This window comes from Brienomyrus brachyistius, chromosome 7 (assembly GCF_023856365.1).
Source record: "Brienomyrus brachyistius isolate T26 chromosome 7, BBRACH_0.4, whole genome shotgun sequence".
NCBI classification, from domain to species: Eukaryota; Metazoa; Chordata; class Actinopteri; order Osteoglossiformes; family Mormyridae; genus Brienomyrus; species Brienomyrus brachyistius.
Genome location: NC_064539.1, coordinates 9,754,315 through 9,780,102, shown reverse-complemented (window position 1 = coordinate 9,780,102; position 25,788 = coordinate 9,754,315).

Here is a 25,788-nt window from a genome sequence, read left to right as displayed (position 1 = left end):
CCAACGGATTGAGGCGGTGAGCGGCGTACGAGCTACCAGGCTAAGAAAAGGACAGAGGGAAGAGTTTCGGTTATCTCCCACGGGACCGAGAGAGCTCCGGGAGGAGGTGGATGCGGCCGGAGGGTAGCGGCATTGCTGAAAAAGGGATAGTTAAGTTTTGCTTTGTTTTTTTTATTTTTTATTTTTTGTTGTTTTTGTGGGCCGGACGAGGGAAGTGCGCCGGCCCAGGACTGAGTCTTTAGTTTCTTTTTTTTCATTTTTGTTTCTTATTATTATTACTATTATTAATAATATTATTGTTATTATTATTACATTTTTGTTTGGGGGTTAGGTTTATGTAGGGGGGACCTTTGCAGGTCACCCTTCGGTTTTGTCCTCTCCTATGTTAACTGACCTCCTCTCCCCGCTGCATAAGTGTGCTGTATATAAGGGTGCTGTGCCACTGTGTGATTAGTTGTAGTGGATATTGGGGGAGGTGTGAGTGCTGTGGGGTTGTTTTGGAGTAGTATTGGGGAAGGAGAAATAACACTTGTAGTGGTAGTGTGATTTACCTGTTGGTGGGAGGGAGGTGGTTGTTGCCTGGGAGTTTGGAGTATCTGTAACCGAGCCCCAAATAAATCTGTGCCAGCTCACCCAGTTGTTTGCCCCATTGTGTCATTGCCCCAGGAGATCCTAAAGGGTGTGTGGGTAGCATTGTGCTGTGTGAAAGGGTTAAGGGGAAGAATTAAAGACTCAGTACAAAAATAGTCATTAGGCAGTGGGGGTCCTACACCCTGGGCCACCACACTGCTTGAATTTGGCGTAGTCGGCAGGATCTCCTCGAGCACGACATGGATGGGACAGCACCTGGGGTACAGGAGTTGTCAGGTGGGTGGCCATGGTTTTTGGGGGGGGCTTGGATGACCCGCTTCGATGGGTCCGCTAAGGGGACGTATCAAGAATGGAGGCGGGTAGTCGGGGTGGGTCTCCGGGCGCAGTCACTCTCTGCAGTCCAACAGGTGGATTTTGTTCTTAGTGCTTTGGAAGGGGAAGCGAGGCGAGAAGTGGAATTATTGAGGGAAAATCAGCGGGATACTGCTGAGAAGATATTGGAGGCATTGGATAGACTTTATGGGGAGGGTGCCGGGCTGGCCCAGTTGAGGGTTGAGTTTTTTACCTGTCAACAACAGTCTGGGGAAGGGGTGGGTTCGTTCATCCTCCGTCTCCGGGAGTGTCATTATAGATGGCGGAAGAAGGAACCAGTCCGGGATGAGGATGATGACGACGCTACCCTTCGAAGTCAACTGGTGACTGGCCTCCTAGCGGGGTCGACTAAGAGGGAATTACAGCGACTTATTCGACGAGCCAGCCGGTTGACATTTATGGAGGCATGTCGGGAGGTGAAAGAAATGGAGAAGGAGGAGGGGCCCGGCACCGTAATGGAAGGTGTGGATGCCCGGAGGACGTTTCTGCCCCTACCTACTGCAGCCACAGAGCCCGCCACTGCCCCTTCACTTGATTTGGAAACGTTACGGTCATCCCTGAGGGAGGACCTTTTGAGGGAGATGAGTGACCAAGTACGGGAGCTGAAGCAAGTTTTGGAAGGATGGAGTCAGGTTCGAGAGGGGCAGGCGAGTGCTCCTGGGACCACATTGGTAGTTCCCCCTTCTCGTCGGCGTGGCCGCACTTATGCAAGTTCGGGGGGACCTCGTTGGGATGAACAGGGGCGTCCCATTTGTCTGCGCTGTGGAGAGGCGGGACATATGGTAAGGAGTTGCCCTCGGGGAGAAACGACGGTGGTGAATAGTCGAGGGGTGCAGCCGGAAGCCAGCATGTCCACGACGCCTGTTGGGTTGCGGGAGGCGCTGGTGGGGGAGAGCCCGGTTCTGGAAGTGCTGGCAGCTGGAAGGCTGGTACCCTGTATTCTGGATACTGGCTCGCAGGTCACTTTGTTTAGTCGTAGTATATTTAATCAGTGTGTGAAGGGTATTGAGGTCAAGGGGGCGGCTGAAGTCCCATGGCTAGCCCTTAAGGCAGTGAATGGGTTGTCCCTCCCGTATGTGGGCTATGTGGTGCTGGACTTCACGGTGGCTGGGGTGGAGATTCCTCAGCGAGGGGTGGTGATCGTGGAGGACCAGCACCTCCCGGCCCCATATGGGATTTTGGGGATGAACGTAATCAGGCATTGTTGGGAGGTATTGCAGACACGGGGGGGAGCCCAGGTGTCTTTGTTTCGTTCTGCCCTCCCACAGAGTGACCGGCGAGCCTGGGATCAGGCTTTCACTGTATGTCGGCGATTGGAAGCAGCGGTGAGGGGACCGGTGGTGGAACAGCTTGCCAGATTGCGGACCGAGAAGCCATGGGTGTTGAGTCCCGCCACGGAGAAGCTGATCTGGGCAGACGTGCCCCGGGGGCATTTGCGAGATGGGGACCAGGTCCTGGTGGAAGACTATCGAGGGGGCCAGCAGGAGTGGTGTGTGGCTCGAGCTGTGGCACGAGTATGTGAGGGGAGAGTGCCACTTCGTATTTGTAATCTCCATCAGTATCCTGTGGAACTCCCTCCTCGACGTCCACTGGCCCGAGTGGAGAAGATCACAGCTGGGTGTGTGCAGCCTCAGAAGGAGTTGGTGTTGCGCCAGCCACAGGGGGGGGTGGTTGACGTGGAGGTGCGGCCAGTGGCCGGGGCTTTGCCTGAGCAACTGCACGCCCTGGTGGCTGACAGCACGGGGTTGACCCGTGAGGAGGGTCGGCAGCTGCAGGAACTGTTGGAGCGGTGGCAGAGGGTGTTTGCCCGGGACGAGGAGGACCATGGTTGTACAGATGTGGTATACCATTGCATCCCCACGGGGGTGGCGGTTCCCTCGAGGGAACGTTACCGGCCTGTTCCCCCCAGTCTGTATCCAGAATTGCGGGAGTTGTTGAAATCCATGCTTGAGGGGGGAGTCATTACAGAGAGTGCTAGTCCCTGGGCTGCCCCGATAGTGTTAGTCCGTAAGAAGGATGGCTCCTGGAGGTTTTGTGTAGACTATCGAAAACTGAATGCTGTGACCCATAAGGATGCTTACCCTCTCCCGCGGATCGAGGAGTCATTGACAGGGTTGAAAGGGGCAGCCTGGTACTCCACCCTGGACCTGGCAAGTGGATACTGGCAGGTGGAGGTGCACCCCAACGATAAAGAAAAGACTGCCTTCACCACACCTATGGGCCTCTACCAGTTCGAACGGATGCCCTTTGGTCTGTGCAATGCACCAGCAACCTTCCAGCGACTGATGCAGCGGTGTCTGGGTGAGCAGGTTTATGACTACTTGCTGATTTATCTGGACGATGTGATTGTTTATTCTCCCGATTTTGGGGGGCATCTGGAACATTTGGAGAAGGTGTTTGCACGGCTGGAGGCTCACGGTCTTAAGCTTCAGCCAGAGAAGTGTCGGCTGTTCCAACGGGCCGTCCGCTACCTGGGTCATATAGTCAGCCGTGAGGGGGTGACCACGGACCCCGAGAAGACGGAGGCAGTACGGGGGTGGCCTCGCCCAGGAACAGTACGGGAAGTGCGGTCTTTCCTGGGGTTTGTGGGGTACTACCGGCGGTTTGTACCGGGGTTTGCTAAAAAAGCAGCTGCGCTCCATGGGCTGCTGAAAGGTGCTGGCTCCTCGTCAAGACAGAAGATCGAATGGACCAAGGAGTGTGAGGAAGCATTCCAGGCTCTGAAGGAGGCCCTACTTGAAGCCCCGGTACTTGCTTATGCTGACTATACCTTGCCATTTCGCCTGTATACTGATGCTAGTCTTCGGGGGTTGGGGGCTGTTTTGACCCAGGTGCAAGGGGGGCAGGAAAGGGTGATTGCTTATGCCAGCCGGAGCCTCCATGAGGCGGAGCGCAATGATCAGAACTATAGTGCCTTTAAACTGGAGCTATTGGCCTTAAAGTGGGCAGTAGTAGAGAAGTTTAAGGACTACTTGTGGGGAGCTAGGTTTGAAGTATTCACCGATCATCGCCCCCTCTTGCATTTGAAGACTGCCAAATTGGGGGCTGTGGAGCAAAGGTGGGCGGGTCAGCTGGCATCATTTGACTATGAGTTAAGGCATAAACCTGGCCGGGAGCACCAGAATGCGGATGCCCTGTCGCGACGATCAGGTATGGCGGTGGTGGCACAGATTGGATCCATAGAGGATTGGGCGGAGCGGCAGAGTGAAGATTCGGCAGTGGCCCAGATTCGGCAGTGGGTGTTATCCGGGGAACGTCCAACTGTGATGGCTGGCCGAACTGTTGGAGGGATGGGCCGGTGCCTGTTGGAAGATTGGGAGCTACTGAGAGTGGATCAAGGGGTGTTGCGGCGTAGATCCCCAGTGGGAGGTGAAGAGAGCTGGGCTGTGGTGGTTCCGGAGAAACAGCGCCAACAAGTGTGGTTGGAGTATCATCGGGCATTGGGGCATGCCCGAGGGCGACGGATGGTCCTGGCCCTGCAAGAGAGGTTCTACTGGCCTGGCATGCGAAGGGATGTGGAGCAGAGGCAGCGTGGCTGCCAGGAGTGCCTGATTGGGAGCCGGGGGAAGGGAGAGCCCCTGCCCCTAGGGGGGATTAATACCAGCTACCCCTGGGAGGTGTTGGCGGTGGATTACCTGTCCATGGGGCGCCCCGGAGATACTTACCCATATGTGCTGGTCGCCATTGATCTGTTTTCCAGGTTCGCTTTTGCAGTACCGACCAGGGATCAGACAGCCGCGACGGCGGCCAGAGTGATCTGGGGGGAGGTGATCCAGCGTTATGGCTGCCCCGAGCGGCTGCTGTCTGACCAGGGGCCTGCCTTCGAGTCACAGTTGGTGAAAGAACTGTGTGAAGTGTATGGGTGCCGGAAAGTGAGAACTACTCCCTACCACCCGCAGGGCAATGGGGCTTGTGAGCGGTGGAACCAAACGCTGCTACGTCTGTTGAACACGCTCTCGGTGCAAGAGCAGGGTCGTTGGGCGGTACATCTACCGGAGCTGGTGCAGGCCTATAATTGCACCCCGCATAGCAGTACGGGTTTGTCCCCATTTTGGGTTTTGTTTGGGCGGCAACCTCGGTTACCTATAGATCAGCGATGGGGGACCTGTGATCTGGCCGGAGGAGAGGCCGGGTCGGAGTGGGTCCGTGGGCATCGGAGACGAATGTGGGCAGCCTGCAAGGAAGTGGAAAGGGGAACAGAGCGCCGGCGGCAAGGGGATCGGCGCTATCACAATGTAGGGAAACGTAGATGGTTGCTGGCCCCAGGGGATCGTGTTCTGGTGAGGAACTTCCGTCGACGAGCTGGAGGCAAGGTGAGCCCATATTGGCAAACTAACCCTTGGGTGGTGGTGCGACAACGGGATCTGGAGAGCCCAGTGTTCCAGCTGCGGCCGGACGGAAGAGAGGGCCCTCTCCGGACTCTCCATCGACGGCACCTGCGGCCATGCCCCCCAGGATGGATATCGGTGACACCGGAGATGGGGGGTGAGCTACGGAGGGCTGGGGTCTGTCCTCGACCAGGACCGTCTCGTCCCAGGGGTTGGCCTGGTGATTGGGAAGAGCCATGGGCTGGGACGGCTGAACAGGTAGTAGAAAGGCGGCTACCGGCGGAGGATGGGGAGCCGGTTGTGGAGGTTGAGCCAGTTCCGGAGGTTGTGGAGCCCGTGCGTCGATCCCAGCGAGCCAACTTTGGGATAAGGCCAGCCCGGTATAGGGAGTAGGTGCTCGGGGCGAGCCCCCATTTGGTGGGGGGGAGTGTGGTGTCCCCTGGGAGGGGAAGGGGGAATTATAATTTATGGGTTGTTTATGGTTTGTTTTTTTTATTCTCTTTTTTGTTTTTCTTTTCCTTTCAGCAGTGCCACGAAAGCTTGGGGAGGTTGCGCCGTCCCTCATTGGTAATTGAGGGGCGGGACTTGTTAGATTGGTTGGCGGAGGCGTGGACTTGATCGGGTTTAAAGATGGCTACATCAGAGTGGACGGGAGCGCGGTCCGGGGACGGAAGGTAATCGCGGCGGTTGTTTTAAGGAGGCGTCGGTGGGGCGATGCGGGCTTTCCCCAAGAGGACCGCGGACGTGAGTGAGCTGAGGTACCAGGCTACAAGTCACGGGTCCGCGGTATCGATAGAGGGATAGCGAGCGCGCAGCCATAGCGTCTGGGGAGGTAAGAGCAGTGGGAAGGCGACGCAGATGACGGTGGGGGGAGTGGCCTGGGATACTGTGCTTAGAACCCGGAAGTAAGGGAAGGTTCCTAACCGGTGGGGTGTAGGACGTATCCGTTCGGGTTATAGCCGGGACGGTGTGGTTCCGGGGTTGTTTTGGGCTTTGTTTCCCCCACAGGTCTAAGCTCGCCGCCGTGGGTCGGCTGGCTTGGGAGGCACCGGGTCGGTGCATATCGCTGCCAACGGATTGAGGCGGTGAGCGGCGTACGAGCTACCAGGCTAAGAAAAGGACAGAGGGAAGAGTTTCGGTTATCTCCCACGGGACCGAGAGAGCTCCGGGAGGAGGTGGATGCGGCCGGAGGGTAGCGGCATTGCTGAAAAAGGGATAGTTAAGTTTTGCTTTGTTTTTTTTATTTTTTATTTTTTGTTGTTTTTGTGGGCCGGACGAGGGAAGTGCGCCGGCCCAGGACTGAGTCTTTAGTTTCTTTTTTTTCATTTTTGTTTCTTATTATTATTACTATTATTAATAATATTATTGTTATTATTATTACATTTTTGTTTGGGGGTTAGGTTTATGTAGGGGGGACCTTTGCAGGTCACCCTTCGGTTTTGTCCTCTCCTATGTTAACTGACCTCCTCTCCCCGCTGCATAAGTGTGCTGTATATAAGGGTGCTGTGCCACTGTGTGATTAGTTGTAGTGGATATTGGGGGAGGTGTGAGTGCTGTGGGGTTGTTTTGGAGTAGTATTGGGGAAGGAGAAATAACACTTGTAGTGGTAGTGTGATTTACCTGTTGGTGGGAGGGAGGTGGTTGTTGCCTGGGAGTTTGGAGTATCTGTAACCGAGCCCCAAATAAATCTGTGCCAGCTCACCCAGTTGTTTGCCCCATTGTGTCATTGCCCCAGGAGATCCTAAAGGGTGTGTGGGTAGCATTGTGCTGTGTGAAAGGGTTAAGGGGAAGAATTAAAGACTCAGTACAAAAATAGTCATTAGGCAGTGGGGGTCCTACACCCTGGGCCACCACATATATCTTGATCAATGAGGCACAGTCTTTCTTTTCCAAATCGACCTGTGCATCTGTTAATCAAAATCAAATACAAAACTCTGTAAAAATTATTGTGTATGCATTCATGGTCTTTTGAAGATTAAGTCAATACAGTTCAGCAAACTTAAACTTACTGTATACATATATGACAACACTACTCAATAAACAAGAGCAATCCACACATAATAGTCAATTAAATTATTAAATGAAAGCAGTAACAACCTAAGCACAAAGTATATTTCATAGCAGCCAGATAGTGACCAAAAACCATTCTCACACTTCTAAACATAGTGAACAAAAAACCTTTCCACTTCTAAACAGAGCAATCAAAAACGTTCTAAACCTTCTTGAAGAAGTATTAATTAAATAGATTTAAACAATTAACACCAAACTAATCTTACCATTCCATTTTCCTTTGCCAGTGTTTTGCCTGACAATTAAATGATGGATATTTCCCGCTACCGCTTGTGAGTATATTATTATTTTGGAGTCCACCAGCGGGCTTTCGGTGTGCCTCACGGCGGATCCAGAGTGACATCATTTCCAGGCCCACAGTGGACTTCCTGTCTGTCAGTGTCTGTGCCTCACAGTGGATGTCTGCAGCCAGACCCTTCTCAGTTAGGCAAAACAAAAATGAGAAAACGTGTTAGACGACTAATGGTAACCTACATAGATTTTGAAAAATTCAGATGTGGATTTTTACTGCTGAGTATGTAAATAATTTTAAATATTCAAATTTTATTAAAATAATGGAGTTTGACCTCCTAGGCCTGATATACAACACGTAACAAGTAATGACAAGACGTCTTTCAGTTAGGACAAGGCTAGCTCATTGGGTGGCAACATCCTTTACTGAATCCATTGTCCTCTCCTTGTGTTTTGATAAGCGAAGTCTCTTACTGCAGCCTTGATGTTTATGATATGAACACACCAATCCTCAGTGCTCAGAAGGGCCACACCAGACAATATATCCTGTAACATTTTACTCTTAAGGAATGTCTCGATCAATTTCAGTTTTGAAAAAAATCTCGTCATTGTTGCACCATCAGAAACAGTTTAAGTGCTGTTTCCAGGTCTGGGACACTGGGCAGGAGATTGTGTTGCTTGATAAAGGTTTCGGAAGATCTGTCACTGATCCATGTTCAGTCTCCTGTATTGCAAGCTTAAGTGCATTTCTGAATGACAACATTTGCGTAGCTAAATCCGGTGACAAGTCAATGCGCTTGCCTTTGTGAAGATTTCTATGTCAAAAAACTGCAACAGCTGATTAGGACATAGAAAACAAAATCACGTTGCAACTTCATTCATGCCACAGAAGACATGTGGCAGCTGGGTAGTGTGTCCACGGTTGCGTAAAACATGGAAGCCCTAAAGTATTCCTCAGCGTTTCGCGGCCATCGATCCTCAAACATGTAGCCACTGTGCTTTTCGGTGCACTTTTTGCACTTATGTGAAAATGAAGATGCAACACCCCATAATTTTGCAAAGGCATCTGCTGCGGGCTTCATGTATTTAACCTCCGCACAAATTTTGGAAAGTGTAATTGTTGCATTTTTGCTGGCGAGGATTATATCAATTTTCTTATCCTGGATGGAACTGTGAGACTGGATTAAGAGTTTCCAGTATTTTGTGCTTCTCTGGCCATCATGAACAAATTCAAATTCCTCTATTGCTTTTTCCATGGCCTCTGTGTCATTAATGGTCTTCTTAGACAGAAGTTTGCTTCTATCTGAACTGTGTCATTTCTGGGTGCCCACCGCATATGGCAGATTTGTTTCAGAGTATGCAGATTTTGATAAATGCTCATTTAACACCCCTTTATGCTGCTGCTAAAGAAAATGTACCATTTTTGCATGATATCATAACAATCCTGTACCTCATTGGCTTACACGCATCGTGCACAACTGGATTCAAGTTATGTGAAGTGTACTATGCAGAATGCATTGGGCTCTCTAGCTAGAATGCACTTCAGAACTCCAGAATACACTCCAGTCATTAAATTCACACCATCATAGCCCTGGCCACAGCACCTGTTTCAAGGTATGCCCTCAGCCTCCGAAAGGCTAATGCAAGGAATCCACTTGCAGAGTCTCCACAGTTTCAGGAAAACGGTGGGTTATTGAACAGTAAAAATAATATCATGTAATACAGTGTAGACATACACAAGGTACTGAAAGGCAACTCAAATACAAAGAGAGTTCTTCACCCCCCTTTATACTCCAAAATGAGCTCCCTAACAAGGTGCTGTGTGTAGGTGTTGTGAGTGAATAAAGAAGAGACCTCCTGGAGTGTGAGGATTCTGAGAAAGGGACGGGACAAGACAGGACGGAGATTTCCTGTGAGAGAAAATGGTAGCTCAGCCACTTCTCTGGCCACTGTCAATTGAATTATCTTCCTTATCACCCTAGTGGTGCCGACTGGAATTCCAATTCTCTCCCTGACTTCCCTTATGATCATAAATTGCTAACACAGTGTATTCAAATGATCAAACAAGAACATTGGGGCATCTTTACTACTTTTCCTTACAACTAACTATGCTATTTTCTAGCCCCAAGGCACTCTGGTCAGAGTTCCAAACTTCCTCTGGTATTAAACCCAGCACTAAAACTGTCCACTGGAAGCGTCATGAAATGGGTTTCCATGGCCAAGCAGCTGCATGTAACCCTCACATCACCAATTGCAATGCCAAGCATTGGATGGAGTGCTGTAAAGTATGTCACCAGTGGACTCTGGAGCATTGGACTTGCATTCTGTGGAGTGATGAATCACACTTCCCCATCTGACAGTCTGATGGATGAGTCTGGGCTCGGCAGATGCCAGGAAAATGTTACCCTGTTGACTGCATTGTGCCAACTGTAAAGTTTGATGGAGGAGGGATTGTGGTAGGGGGTTGTTTTTCAGGGGTTGGGCTTTAAGGGAAACTCTTAATGCTTCAGCATACAAACACATTTTTGACAACTCTATGCTTCCAACGTTGTGGGAACAGTTTGGGGAAAGCCCTTTTCCGTTCTAGTGACTGTACCCTAGTGCACAAATCAAGGTCCATAAAGACGTGGTTGGGTGAGTTTGGTGTGGAAGAACTTAACTGGCCCACACAGAGCCCTGACCTCAACCCCATTGAACACATTTTGGATGAACTAGAATGGAGATTGTGAACCAGGCCTTAACATCCAACATCAGTGCCTTATTTTACAAATGCTCTTCTGGGTACACAGGCAAAATTCCCACAGACACACACCAACACCTTACGGAAAGCCTTCCCAGAAGAGTGGCAGCTGTTATAGCTGCAAAGGCAGGGTCCAACTCCATATTAATTATGGATTTAGAATGGGATGTCATAAAAGTTCTTATGCCTGTAATGGCCAGTGTCCCAATACTTATGTCCATATAGTGTACATAAATCTATGAAGTTTTACTTTCATGTAAACATATAATACAGACACAGACAAATGTGAATGGCCAAGCTAATGCGTTTTTATTTCTCAAGAATGGCCCTGCCAACCGTTTATTCCCACAGTTCACGGCCGATTATAACATGCAGACTTTCTCTCCTGAAAAAACCAACAAGGCTGGCAGTGTGCCAATGCATTTTAGGTGAATAGCAACGGCACCTGCAAATATTAGTGCCCTTTTCACATGTATTATTGTAGAATTTGCTAGAGAAATGTCTACCTTTTGTACTATGTGAAAAAGGACCATCTGTTTCATAGGGACCACTTTTAAAACGGACTGTTTAGATCATAGCTGATGGCGTTGAAGGGAAAAATCTCACTGTCCATGGGGTGCTATGTGGAGCTGAGATTGGGGCTGAGCACTGTTGTCGGTGATGCTGGTGTGGAATTCGAAGAAATGGGGCTGCACATAGCAGCTGGCGAGGGTACAGGTCAGGATGTCAGAGTACCAGGTGAAAGCATGTCAATGTTGATATTTTTGGAGGCTAGTGCTGGCTTGATCATGCTACTGTTTTCTGGGAAAGGAGCTGACTTTATGGTCTTATTGCTGCAAGATGGGAGTGGGGGGGGCAAGACAAACCATCCCATTAGCACTGCTGCTAACGTTAATAGCTGTGGTCAAGGTAGTTGCAGGATGGAAAAGTGGAGTGTTTAAAATAGCACTACGGCTAGGCTGGATGGATTGGCTGACTACCTAACTCTACCCTCGAGAGAAAACAGTAGGTCAGACATAAGGAAAAATGAATGTTTGTATTTATAGCAAAACACGAATTTGAGTAGATTTCTGAAACTAGCCTACAGCTTTTTCTTTTCTTTTTTTTACAATAGCCTCCCGGACACTTACCTACTGCTGCTGTCTGACTGTCTGCTATGATAAAGGGTGAACAAAAGCTACTATATTTTAGGAAATTATGCCCTTTCATCTAACACTTTCTCTTTAGCTTGCCTTTTCTGTGCTCTACATATTTTCTCTTAATTTCTTCTTCATGCATTTCCATTATTAAACCATATTCATGAAAGCAATAAATGGACATTCTGTGGGAAAGAAAGACTTTTAGAATACTCAGGATATACAGTGTGTATTTAAATAATTCCACCAATCAGCAGACATTCTTTTGACAGCAGTGCTTAAGTGAAACTCAAGCCACAAGGGAGTTAGAATTCTATAATTTAACTTAATTCTAGAATTTTGCTTAACAGTTCACAGACGCGTTTACATGCTAATCTGCATAGAATTGCATTAAGATTGAGGACCGCCCATATGCCGCTACACAGTACTGCTGGCTGGGACACATGAATGTGAACCATTTGGGCAGTTGGCCAACTTTTTTAACAGGTGTGCAACCACCCATTAATAAGATCAAGTGAACCATCTTGTCCTCATACCATTTCATAATGACAGATTATGTTTCATCTTTTCTTTAGAAACTATATGCAGATTTTAAATGACAATGAAAACATCTCTATAGACACAACATATTAAAATTAAATACATTGAAACCAGCAGCTTTGATACTTTGATTCTCTGGACGGCCCTTCTTTTGTTACTCAGTGATATCCTGTCACCATGTGGGTCAGAGTGAGTGCCCTAATTCTTGTTTGTGAGATTCAGTCTGAGCATAAGGTGGGGGAGATGGGTACGGGGTGGGAGTAGGCTGACCTTGGATTTCCCTACTGGAGTGAGGGAACAGAGGGAATCTTATCATATAGTGCACTTGTAACCTATTTATTTTACTTGCAATTTATTTATATTTGATTCCTGTCACATCGTCAAACAAGGCATGACCCTAATGCAGGCTGTGTTCAAACAAAAACCTGCATAGAGGATAGATACATAGAGGATAGATACAGTGACACACTACACGAAATGGATGATGGCAAATGTCACAGAGGACACCCAACAACTTGGGACAGGATACAGAAGTCTAGCGGGGACCAAGACCAGAGGGGCAAGAGACAGTAGACTCTACTAAATAGGGTAGACAAGTGAAGGGAGAACAAGGACAGGATCAGACACACGTGGGAAGACCAGGCAGGGTGCAGACCAGGGGGAAGCCATGACAAGACACAGGGGGTTCAGGAGGACCCCAGCACGCAGAGTGTTGGTCCTACAGCGTGGATCGTCCTAGGCGTCAATGGGCCAGTGGGACCTGATGATACCTAGTAGTCAGTGGAGCTGGGTGGCTTCGAGGGAACTGCAGAACGGGGACTATGTCCAGGGTCATGGCAGATACCAGGGCAGGAACTGGTGGATGCCAAGGGACCTGTAGGGTAAGAGGGCCCAGAGGAGCCTCTAGGGCAGGAGCTGGATAGGGCACGGCTGCCACCAGTGGTATGTTCCAGCCTCCCGTTTCTTGAGAAAGAGACATGGCCAGCTCCCTTTTTGTTGCTCCCCTAAGGCCAGTGACCATTCCTGAGCCTGGAACTGGGTTTTGGACAGGGGCCCACAGCGTTGGACTCAGGGCAACACCCAGAGGGTCCTACTCAAGATCCTCCAGGGTAATGTCATCCTGGTAGCAGCTGGAGAATCAGGCGTGGAACTAACAGCCACCAGAGAGTCAGATGGAAGGTCACCAGTGGTTGGAGCGTTAGGTTCAGGACTGGCTACGGCCATCAGGAAGTGAGGCCTTGGTGGAGGTTTGGAATGCCATTGGCAGTGTTGCGGTTGGCACATGTGAGGAGCCCCGCAGAGGTAAGGCCTGCATCGGTGAAGGGCCCAGAGATGCAGTAAACCTCTTCTCGCAGGATCCCGCCACACCCCTCCCCTGATGTCTTTCTCCCAGAGAGTCTCAGGAAAGGCAATAAGGGCCCTTGACAACAAGCAGGTCTGCCCCCACAGATGAGGCAAGCAGGAGGCCATGGAAAGGCAGGCAATAGCCGTCTGGGTGATGGCTGCAGGCAGGCCGGCAGGCAAAAGTGATCTGGGTGACAGCTGCAGGCAGGCAGGTAAAAGCCATCTGGGCAGTTTAGACCTGGGCAGGACCTGACGAGACACTGGGGAGTGAGCTGGGCCCAAGAGAGACCTCTGGTGGCCAGTAGGGTACCACCAGAAAAATCAGCTGCAAGATGGCAGAAGTCATTTGGCCAGCAGCCATAAGCAGGGAAGGTGCCGATCTAACAGCTGGCTGTGTGGCAGGGGCTGGGATGAGAACGTAGTGGCCCTCCTGGGCGACTGCAAGGTGGGAGCCTCTGCTGGCAGGCAGAGCATGGTGGGACCCTCTGGTGGTGGGGGCAGCACAGGAGGGAGCTGGTGTTCTCTGCTCTGTTTCAATTTGGAGTGGATGCAGTGGGTGACAAGGGAGCAGCCACAGGTTCTTCTGTGGTGCTGGGCCAATACCACTGTCAGTCACAGAAATGGGCGTTCTGGGGATCAGCCAGGGCACAAATCGATTCCTCTGGTCGATCTGGAGAACGGCCTTTGAGGTTCAGCCATTCTGTCACATTGTCAAACAAGGCATGACCCAAATGCAGGCTGCATTCAAACAAAAACCCACGTAGGGGGTGTTTATTAAGATAAACAGGACGGGTTCACAAATGCTGACAGGTTTCAACGGCTGAACAAGGAGCACAGGACCGAGAGATGCTAATGTACCTGACTAACAAAGGAGCAAACACAAGGCAGCTGTGAGGAGGGTAGAAATGAAAGGTAAGACTATTGAGCCCCAGGCTCGTTTAGAGTCACGCCTGATGGGGAACAAGGGGATCAGACGGGTGAAGCATGCTGGACATGACAATTCCCTGATTTATTTGTATCTATGTAGTATTTTTTAAGTCTAGCTAATTTATTGTTGCTATATTTACTCTTTTGATTGTCTTAATAAAAATCTTGGTTAGTTCAGTAATGTGCCTTTTTTGTTGGGGGCTGGGGATGGTGGTGATAGTGGATTGGGATCGTGTTCGCCCAGGGTGCTATAAAAGCTGGAACTACCACTGTGTATATGTTAAAACGTGCAGGGATAGTGTTGGTTATACTTTTTGTATGTTTTAGCTTTGCCCTTTCTTGTAACATCAATTAACCTGTGAACAAGGGGCCAATTGTCTTCAGGAGCCCTAATATTATGAAAGAGTTTCTCTGACTGTAAAGTGATATACAGCATACATACTGAGGACGGCACATCCCAGTCACCCCATGCCTATCACTTAATCCCTGCTCCTCCTACACCGTCCAACTTTTCCAATCCCACACCCCCGCCCCCAAACAAAAATTTCCACCCAGAAAAAAATTTGCAGATTCAAAAAGATCCTTCAAATACATTTTGAGTAATTGTGCTAATGATAAAGTGCCTATGAATGCGGACCAGCCCCAAAGCCATGTATTCCCAGTCCAGGGATAACAATTACAGGATGACATGAATAGAGCCTCCTCTGAACTGCCCACCTCACATTAAGCTCTCCTTATGAGTTAGTTTAAGACCTTGTCCAGGAAGTTGACAAAATGTTGCTGACATTTGCACTGTGCTCCATCAATCTTCTACCGCCTTTTTCTTCCTGACTCTTATCTCTTTATACACTCACTAAATTAAGTGTCTTTGTGCTGACAGTTTTGATTCGAAATTTGGTTCTTTTACGATAATCCATCCATTTTCTCTCTTATCAAATTCAAAGTGATGAGAAGCCTGGAGAAACACCCATCCATCTATACTACACGTCTTCAAGTCTTTGGACTTAGAGAAACCAAATTCGGGAACAACTCTTGCGTTACCCCTACAGCGCTGTGGACTTATACATTCCCCCCATGTTCTGCAGGTTTCCTCCAGGTCCTCCATTTTCATTCAGTTAGCTGAAATGGTGTCTGTACATTTCTCATAGTACATCTGTATTCTGTGATGGACTGCCATGTTGTCCCGCATATTCCCCCGCCGTGTGCCCTGTGCTGCTTGGGTTAGGCTGCAGGGCTCCCTGTAACCCTGTACTGGATAAGTGGATGAAAGATGGATGGAGAGCTGAGGTAGGAATCAAAAAAACCCTAGAGGCCACAGTGTTACCAACAGCTACACTCACTTTTTGGGAAATGAAAGTTAATAAATCAGGTCTGACTTCACAGATTGAAAGGGCGTAGTACCTTTATCATTGTCTTTATTTACTTGTTTCATTCTGAGTTCCATTCCCTGCTATCTTGCCAGCTTTCTCACAAATGGTGATATTGCATAGTCAAATACAGGAGATCTGTTTCGAGTGACCTTTTTACTGTGGGAACCAATATTATATTAAGATAATATCCTTCTTACAAACGTGGTCCTACCCTTATTATATTACAGCCATTCTTTTCTAGTTAGTGCAACACAAAGACTTTGCCTTAACTGCCTTTCAAGTATACATATTTTATATATGTATATAAAAGATATATATATATATATATATATATATATATATTGAAAGCATTAAAATATGTTCCAATTACAGCTTTACACACATTACTGTACATAGCCTGAATATGTGTTTTCCTTCTTATTGTATTTTCTCAATAATCACAAATTGATTCAACATGGTAGAAAATTTTCAGCAAAGAAAATGTGACCAGAAAAGTTTAGAGCAACCCATAACGGATTTTATTTATTCCTGTCCACATTAATAGTTCAGTTCAGCGTATATGCTGTCAGAATTCAGCTGGGGTAGCTTTCCTCTTGACCGCCTACCTAACCATTAGTGATTCCGGCCCCATGCGTTGACATCAGGACACCGGCAGTCAATGGGACTCACAAGGATGCTGTCATACCTTTGTGTGCCCATTGCACTACCGCTGCTGGAGCGGGTCCTGGCCTGTGTGGCAGTGCTTTCTGCTGCCTTTCTTCCTCTCATCTGCAGCAATGGAACAGCGAGAATAAGGAGAAGGTCAGAATATGTAGCACAGAGAGCTAGGCTGTGCAGACCAGGTAACACCTAAATTACTGCATATCCCAGAATTTTCAATTCAGTAACTTATCCCAGTAATCACTAGGTTCTGTTATAGAACAGTCACAAATTTCATATTGGCATATAAAGAAATTGATAGAATGTTAATGTCTTATTAAAACATACACGTCTTGTAAGAATTAAAGGTTAAAAACGTACGACCACCATTCTGTACTCATATCCATCCATCTTATTTAGCAGGTCACGGGTGGTGTACCTACATTTTAAAACTATTTTTAAAATTCCAATGTGCACTTATGGATTACCCTTTGGCTAAAAGCTAATCTAAATCTTTATGCACTACTAAACTGCAAAAACATTCTTGTTTTATGACTGTATTTCAAAAATGCAATTTAGAAGAAATAATTAAAAAAAAAACACTTATGAGGTACCTTATAGTACGGAAGGCCTGGTGAAAGATACATTTTAAATATAACTTTAGCCTTTGCAGGTAACACTTGCAATAATTCAATATGATAATGTAATGTTCTTTAGCTGTATAATGTTCTTAGCCGTCTTTTTTCTAAGCGGCAACCGTGCACGGCATTGTAACAAGCCACTATGTGCAAATTTGTAATGAGACTGAAAAACTTTATTTGTGCAAAAAATGCGATGGCCTGCACTAATCTGATAATATAGCTGACTTGAATGAACATATGCAAACACTGAGCTCTCATTCACTCTGTTTATAAGTTTAAATCCAATTTGACCAGATAAGTGAACAGAGAGGATGTGCACATCTTGCTGATTGCAAAGGTCAGAGGATGCAATAAAAAAGTGCTTGTCTGAAGAATTCAGCCAGTTTTTATTCGAAAGTATCTATTCAGTACTTTGGTACTTTTGATTGTGCAGTGAAGTGCTGCGGACACGAGCACTGATGCCGGTTTTATTTTTATATTGGTTCTTTTTATAGGTTACGAGCAACTTCCTTTCCCCCAAGGGGATGTAATCCTTTAATGGAATTTCTAGGGAATGTGAAGAAGCCAGTACAGAAAAAACTGAAATAATTAAACAGTCAAATAGAGACAGGCTGTAGAAGTGAGAGGGTGCAAATCTGCAGAAAGCCAGACAGCTAATTCTAATGCAGTGTCCCCATCCGGTCCTCAGGGACCCAGACAGTCCACGTTTTGCTTCCTACTGGGTGCTGCGAGGGAGCAAAGATATAGACTGTGTGGTAGGGAGCTGGGTGGGAACTAAAACGTGGACCTGGCTAGGAAACACTGTGCTAATGAATATGAGACAAACTTTCAGGAAAAAGGTTGAGTGTTTTTTTTTTTTTTCCAGACCATCTCTCATTTGATGTCACACAGAGGTCTGTGCTGTACAATGCAGTGTCATCAGCATTGCAATATTTGTGCAAGATTGAGCCACATGAGTGAAAATCTCAAAAAAATCCAAAGCATGGATTCATGAATAACATGATAATCAAATATAAGGGGAAATACAATTGCCTTTAATTCCAGTTGTTTTGAATAAGTAGACTCCAAAGTTTGGATCTATGACTACAAATGTTCGCAGTGCTAGTAAGCGTATAGCAGGTGTGTCTTTCTTCTTACCACCCATTGTCTTGATGATCTACACTTATACATTAAACTGAAATCTTCCAGTGCAGGCACGGTAAAACAATGCACAATTGTCACTGCAATGGTTTGACAATACTGACTGTAATTTAAGATTTACTATCTCTGTTGATATTCATCAGTTCCATAGTGCTCCAGAATTCCCCTGTACTGTAAGTCTTCAAAGACTACACCCAGTAAGTACCTCATGAAATATTTGCTAAAAGTACCACTGTATCATGCCGTGTATTTATTCTCATCCATCATACTTTTTTTCACGCTAATATGCCAGTTCTGTTCCTCATCAGCCCTGGCTGCCTCTGGCCCCTGGCAGGACACTCAATCCTTGATTTCATAGTCTGAGCTATGCCATCTGTGCATTGTGAGCTGTGAGCTCTGCGGTTATGCTCTGTAACTGACAGTGTTTTATGAGGCGTGCCTTTGACCATGATATTGTTCTGAATATGTTTCTCACTAACAAATGTGGTACATGCATGGCACTGGGTGGCTTGAAGTCAGGTCCATATGTGCCAGAACAGTACGGGACTCCCCATATTGGGCTCCAGTGCCGTAATATATAATCTATGCTGCTATATAATGGCCACCACCCGTCGCAGGCTCTTTGCTTATGGTTATGGAAGTGGGCTGAATGAATGTGTGATGGATGAATGGATTTTTCAGCTGATGTCACAAAGTCAGATCCTCAGTCCATAGAATATGTGATATTTAGCATCAGATCGAACCTTTGGACAGTCAATTACTATGATTCCACTCAAAATTTGCCCAAAGAATCACAATTTTTCTGTCTCGAATTCGGATGCACAAAAACAACAAAACATTAATAATGTCAGTTTAAAACATAGCTGCCAGTAATAGCATTTTGACTTTTCCTGCCCAAACAATATAACAAATATAAATTATTTGGATGACTTTCCATCATTCAGAATATTTTTAGAAACACACAAAATGGCACAAACAAACCAAAATAAGCTCAGTACAAGCTTTTTTTCCATAATGTGAAAGATAAGATATGTCTACATGTCCATATGTTTTTACAAATGCAGTTCCAGTAATTTCTAATCTAAATTTCATTCCATTCACCCAAACAAAAGCATGTTTCATGTATAGCGCATGTATAGTCTCAAAAAATTTATTTGGTAGGAAGAAGAGGCAAATGGTTGTATTTTAAAATTTAGCTTTTCAGAGGTTAATTTATGAAAACTGAAACAGGAATCCCCTTTATTGTTTTGGGGATAATAATTCATTTAATTGTCTCGATTTAGTTCTGTTTAAAGCACAGTTTTCTTAATATTATATTGTACTACTTTATCTTAATTATACTACTTTATCTTATTTGTCTTAAATGTACATGTCATCCAATTATCAGCATGGCATTGCTCCTCATTGTTTTTCTCAACGGCTAATCCAGCACAGGGTCGCTGTCAGCCGGAAACACCCTGAACAAGATGCCAGGTCACCACAAGGGGCAGAGTTTGGCGGTGCGTGTAATGACATGATAGTCAGATGCAATTCTACGGACTCTGGGGGCCTGGGAAAATAGAACCTTAGGGCCCCTCCAACTTACTCTCCCCCAACAGGGCAAAATCTATTACCATTATTTTAGCGTGACTTATAAATTGATAATATCAACAAAGTGAATTTAGTAAACGCAAGTGCTTTATTTTCACTTTTGTGAAAAATAAAAAAACACAAAGCAGATTGCGACATACTATGTAAGCAGTCTCCCTTGGGGGCCCCCTCCTGGCTTGGGCCCCGAGGCAATTGCTTAACTTGCCTGTCCTGTCGCTATGCCTCTGATGATAATTCAAATGTTCATAAGGAAACCTACTGAAAGAGTCAGCTTCCCAGCAGGTCCTTTTAAGGTCCTCGTCATCCCCTTGTGGATAAGAGGGAGAACAGCCAATCAGCTCCATGCACGACATCAATAACGTGCAATCTTGGCAGCCTTATAAGGAAGTTGTGCTGGCACATCTGTACATGAAGCAACCAATTAATTTTGGCCCAGGTAGTCTTCAGCATCACGGATGGCACAGGGAATTTGGCGAAGGTGAGCATGACTTGAGCATGAATTCTGCAGGTACAAAATTTAAAGCTTTTGACTGGGGTAAAACAATAACAATGAAAACATGTTGATTTACATTGTGGTTATTACGATATGTAGTATAAAGGTATGAATATGATTAAAAATAACCATAGAATAAAATAATAATGAAATACATTATTTTACATTGTGGTTATTACATAGTATAAATATCACAAAAAATATTAATTATAATTTTTTTTACCAGCAGTGTAGCTCTCATTCATATTATCAAGAGTCATTTAAATACCACTTTGTCTCTGGTTAGCACTCTTTTCTACAGCTATCAGAATGAATACTGGAATACAATGCATACCCACCTTTTGCTGTTCTTGTTACGGTCTGACCTCTTTCAGATAGAAATATGCTATATCGAACAATTACAAGAATTCAGCCTTAAAGGTCACATTCCATCTATTCATGTAAATGAAAGTTTACAAAACACATTTAATCTTAGGTAAGAATTTAATGTATTTTAGTTTGAACACCTGCATACAACACTCTCAGCATTATATCATTTACACATTTCATCATCTATTTTCCAAAAAGCTCTATCCCCTCAATGTTATTTTTCATAGTAAATGAACCTGGAGATTATATTTGAGGAAATGGTCTTTTCTAGCATTTCTTGTTGGGGGGGGAGAGTCAAATGAGACTAGATGGGATTCATGCAAAGCTCCCTTCCAGTTACATCCCCATGAAAATCTTTAAAGATGCAAACTAGCAAGGTAAGAAAAGGCCCTGTGAACAGATGAAACTATTATGTTCCTGAATTACGGCTCTCTGCCATTTACCTGGATACAATGGTACATTGTGTGCCTTACTGAAGGCACATGGGGGAGGTGTTTTAATTATCCCCAACTCCTTGCAACTCTTTCTCCTGGTTCTCTCATGGAGGTCCATATCACATTACACTGCTGATACGCTACCCTGAGCGTGGAGATGAACAGGTTTGTTAGCTGGATTCTGTCATTGACAACTCTGTGGCTATGGTATTGTATTTCCAAGGATCACTGGCTATCTCTGTGCTGGTCCAGTTTTATATTGTTCCACAGTATCTAGTTTCGTTTCATCTTTTGACAAAAGAGCTGAATATTTTATTATACTGAGTTTCTAAGACTTATTATCCATGAACTCTACTCCTTTTACAATCTCGTTGATGAAAAATGTGTTCCTACATGAAAAAAAATCTTTATTATACTATCACTGAGTAGAAAAATAATGACAGAAGGATGTTAATACAGTGGTACACCTGACCACAAACAAAATTTGTTCCAGAAGGCTGGTCGAAGTCCAAGTTGAATTTCCCATAAGAAATAATGTAAATGAACTGAATCCGTTCCAGGCCCCCAAATGCATTTAAACTTATCTACCTAGCTGACTAATGATAAAGAGCATTGACAATCAATATAAAACTACTACATACATGAAAAAGCACACATACAAAAGCGATAACAAAAAATAAGTAACAATCCCATACTCCGATGCGAGAACAGACACATTTGCACCAAATCTCGCTATAATTCCTTTTGCATGGCTACTCTCACTACTTTCGTCTTTGGTTCGCTGATATCACCGCTCACTTTCTTAGAAGATGATTGCAGCATCACTAAATGTATCATAGATAAAGTACAAAAAAAAATCATGGTGGTCTGTTTTGTTTTGTCCTGTGCTGAGTTTTTGGTTGAATTGCGATTATATTTTTCTCGACTGAATCTGTAGAGTTGAATGACTAGTACAAGCTTCAGCAGGAACATTCAAGGTCCAAGAATTTGGTTTGAAGTCGAAAAAAAAACGGAACAGACCCGTTCGATGTCCGAATTGGTCGCGTTAAGAGGTGTTTGAGTTCCAAAGCTCCACTGTATAATGCTCGTGCAAAAATGTTTAAAGGACAGAATTTCTTAATGTTCCTAAAGTTTAAGTTTAAAAAACTGTAAAAAGGTATTGAGAATCTTTTGTAGTTGGAAGATCATAATGTAAACACAATCTGGGTGTGCTCACAGTACATATGTGAAAATGGTTACACGTTTTGTTTGTATAGTACAGTATTACAAAAATATAAGGTATGATGGAGTGTAATAAAATATCAAAAAGTCAAACAAATTCTGCTTTCAACTTTCAGCATTAGGCAGCGAACCTCTCCTTGTCTACAGAAACAGAGTCAGTCTATCATCACTAACCAATCATCATCAGTATAGACAATTAAAACTTACACAGATGGTACATCAAACCAATTGCCCTCTGAAATAATTTTGAACATACACGCATCATCCAGCTTCTGTCTGCACCAATTTGTTTGTTACCACCTCTGCAGCTCACAGCATCAGTATGTACCCTGCAAACAAATAGCAGAGTCGATTATGTTTTATTGGTGAGGATCAACTTTTCACACCTGTAGGCCAGTCAGTGCATTTTTTTTTTTGTGGTTAACGTGCAATATGTAAATGTGACGAATCCAACCGTGACAGGTTCTGAAATGTTTTGTTATACCTTGGATTAATACAGACCTGAGTTCATGTTCATGCCAAATCAGATTACAGGCATACCGCTAGCAACTCAGAAATGTATGCAAACTTTCATTTTTTAGTCTGTGTGGCAAACCTGCTATTTCATATGTGTTCAAAATATTTAGTTTTCTCAAGATGTTGATAATTAGAATAATCGTGCATTACGTAAATAACATGCTGCGCCATTTACCATATCCATCCATCTTGCAGTGCTTATATAGGTTGTTAGGTGGGGGACATCCTGGATGGGTCACAAGAACCCAGCAATTTTTAGACACCAATTCACTTAAACCACGTGGCTATGGAGGCAGGGAGGAAGCCAACAGGGCCAGAGGCACAAACACAGGGAAACATACAGAAATACAGAGCAAAGGTTTAGTATACAGACACTGCAGAGTAACTAAAAGACAAGAAACAGCTCTTTCTTCAATATGTGTGAGACTTCTGATTATACTTTGCTACAAGTTCCAGTCTAGGGTTGGAGCGTAACACCAATAATAGGGAAAGGGGGCAAACAGAGAAAGGGAATAAGGGAACACCAGTGGACAAAGGTATTTTTTTTCATAAAAAGGCATTTTTATGTTTTATTCACACACAACATACTGAACAAATAACCTAGTGCAGAAGAGTTCAGGAGTGGCCACAAGGAAAACCTCAATTACTGACGCAACCCACAGCTACACTCACCTGTGTACAAGTGAGAATACAACAAAATACAGTTGCTTACTCTGACAGGCAGTCACTTAAAACATATACACAAAACCAAGCGACAGTGTCCGAGGGGGCAAGCGAAAATTTAAACCAGAGAGGGCAAAAAAAAAAACCAAAAGCCAGAATGTAGCAATGGTACCAGGGACTAGATGAGAATCAAAAACCAGAATCAAACCAGAGTCATACACCGTAACACAATTAAAGAGCAAGAGCCAACAAAACACAGCAATTCAGAGTGAAGAGCTTGCGTCATGGAAATCCAGCATCCTTGTCAACTCTGGAGATGACGAGCAATATGGCACGACGTGTCTGGGTGGAGCTGTGGAGGCGGAGCAAGCAATGGCAGATGAGGTGGGACACGCGTGTATGTCCACACAAGTGTAAACTCCTATGACTTTCACAACCCACGGTACAGGAGCATAAAACATATAGAGCAACAAACAACATAAATCAGGCTCACAGGAGCACGTCCACCACAAGGTTGTCGGTCCCTCTCCTGTGGACCACTTGCAGATTGAATGCTCAATGACACACTGATGCACTGGTTGAAATTTCACATTTAATGTAAAAACACATGGGGACTGTCTCCTAAGTAAACCTCAAAATGTTGTAAGGTAACTAAAAGAGCAAGGCCCTCCTTTTCAATGGTGCTGTAGGCAACTTGGTGCTAAATGAACCTTTTTGAATAATAGCAGATAGGGTGGGCCATCATCACCTTCCTGGAGGAGGACAGTACCCACGCCAGTACCACTGGCATCTACTTTCAACTTGAAGGGCTTATTAAAGTTGTGAGTGGCTAACACAGGGAAGATAGTGAGAAAGGATTTAATTGAATGAAAGGCGGACTGGCAATCAGGTGACCAAACAAAGGCAACATTCTTATGGAGCAAGTAAGTAAAGGGCAACACAACATCGGAAAAGTTCTGGCTGAAACAACGAAAGCAGCCTGCCATTCCAATGAACCATGTAAGGTCACATCATGTCTGTAGAATCGGGAAGGAGGCTATAGCTTGGATCTTAGTGTCCAGAGGCTTAGTTTTACTCTGACCCACTAATTTTCCCAAATACATAACGATGCCATGACCAAACTCACATTTTTTGAAATTTGAGAACCAACAAAGCCTTTTGTAAGCGAGTAAAAACGAGCCCTAAAGGCAACATGTGCTGTTCCCATGAATCCGAGTAAATAACCACAACGTCAAGATATGCATCACAATCCTAACATCTCCTAGGACCTTATGCATCAGCCGCTCAAACGTTAGCCAGGGCATTATATAAACCGAAAGGCATAACCATATACTGTAGGAAGGTATTGGGTGTAGTAAAAGCAGATATTTCTGAAGCATGAGGGGTAAGGGGCACTTGTCAATAACCTTTTAGAAGATCGAGCTTGGTTACTGAACGAGTGGACCCAATACAGTCCACACAGTCCTCCATTCTAGGATAGGGAAAAGCATCGGGCTTAGTTACCGCATTTACCTTACCGTGGTCTGTGCAAACTCAAAAGTACAGATGGTCATGAGCTAGAGAAAGCATATGACCTCTATACAGTTACGGAACTACAACCTTAAACATAGCAGCTCATTCATTAGGAGAATTAGGGGGGGTCCTTTTCTGAAAAGAATGCAATCGTCAAGAAAATAACATACAGCATGATCTGCCAGGTCTTATTTTCTTACTACCATGCTTTCAAACAGCTATCAGCCTTTTGGGCTGCAAGTCAGCTCCTCCCTGGTAAGTCGAATGCCACATGGCTTCTCTGAGACTGGTGCCCGAACTACGGGTCTTCTCACTACAGGCTTAACTTTAGTATACAGGGAAAGAGCAGAAATATCAGCGTTCCTGATAAAGGTGTCCGACAATTCAATGTCAGCAAATTTATAGGCTTGAGCACAATTAACCCTCTTGCGGTAGGAGATCAGAACTAAGACTCGTGGTGACATGAACGTTCGTTGCAGCAGTACAGGGGTTCTTCCACTTGAGTGCCAGACAAACAGCAATCAGATGAGCCACCTCATGACAGTAACAGCATTCCCTAGTTTCCATGGATGGGGTCTGCAGGGTGGGCTTCTTGAAAAGAGGAGTAGGTTTGGGATGGACAGTCCAGGGAATCAGGGTCAGGGTAAACACTCCGGTGGGTCAGCACAAATTCATCTGCAAGAGTGGTGCCCTCAGAGAGAGGTTACCTTTTGTTCATTTAGATACCACACGATTGGGTACACAATTCTTAAACTCTTCTAGAAGTATCAGTTCCTTAAGTTAATCAAAATTCGCAATGCCAATAGTGGTACACCATTTCTTGAACAATATCAATTTTTCCTTAGCAAACTTGACGTGTATTTCGCTGGTGGATTTACTTAGCTTCCTTATCCTCCTCTATTTCTAAATTGCTCACCTGTA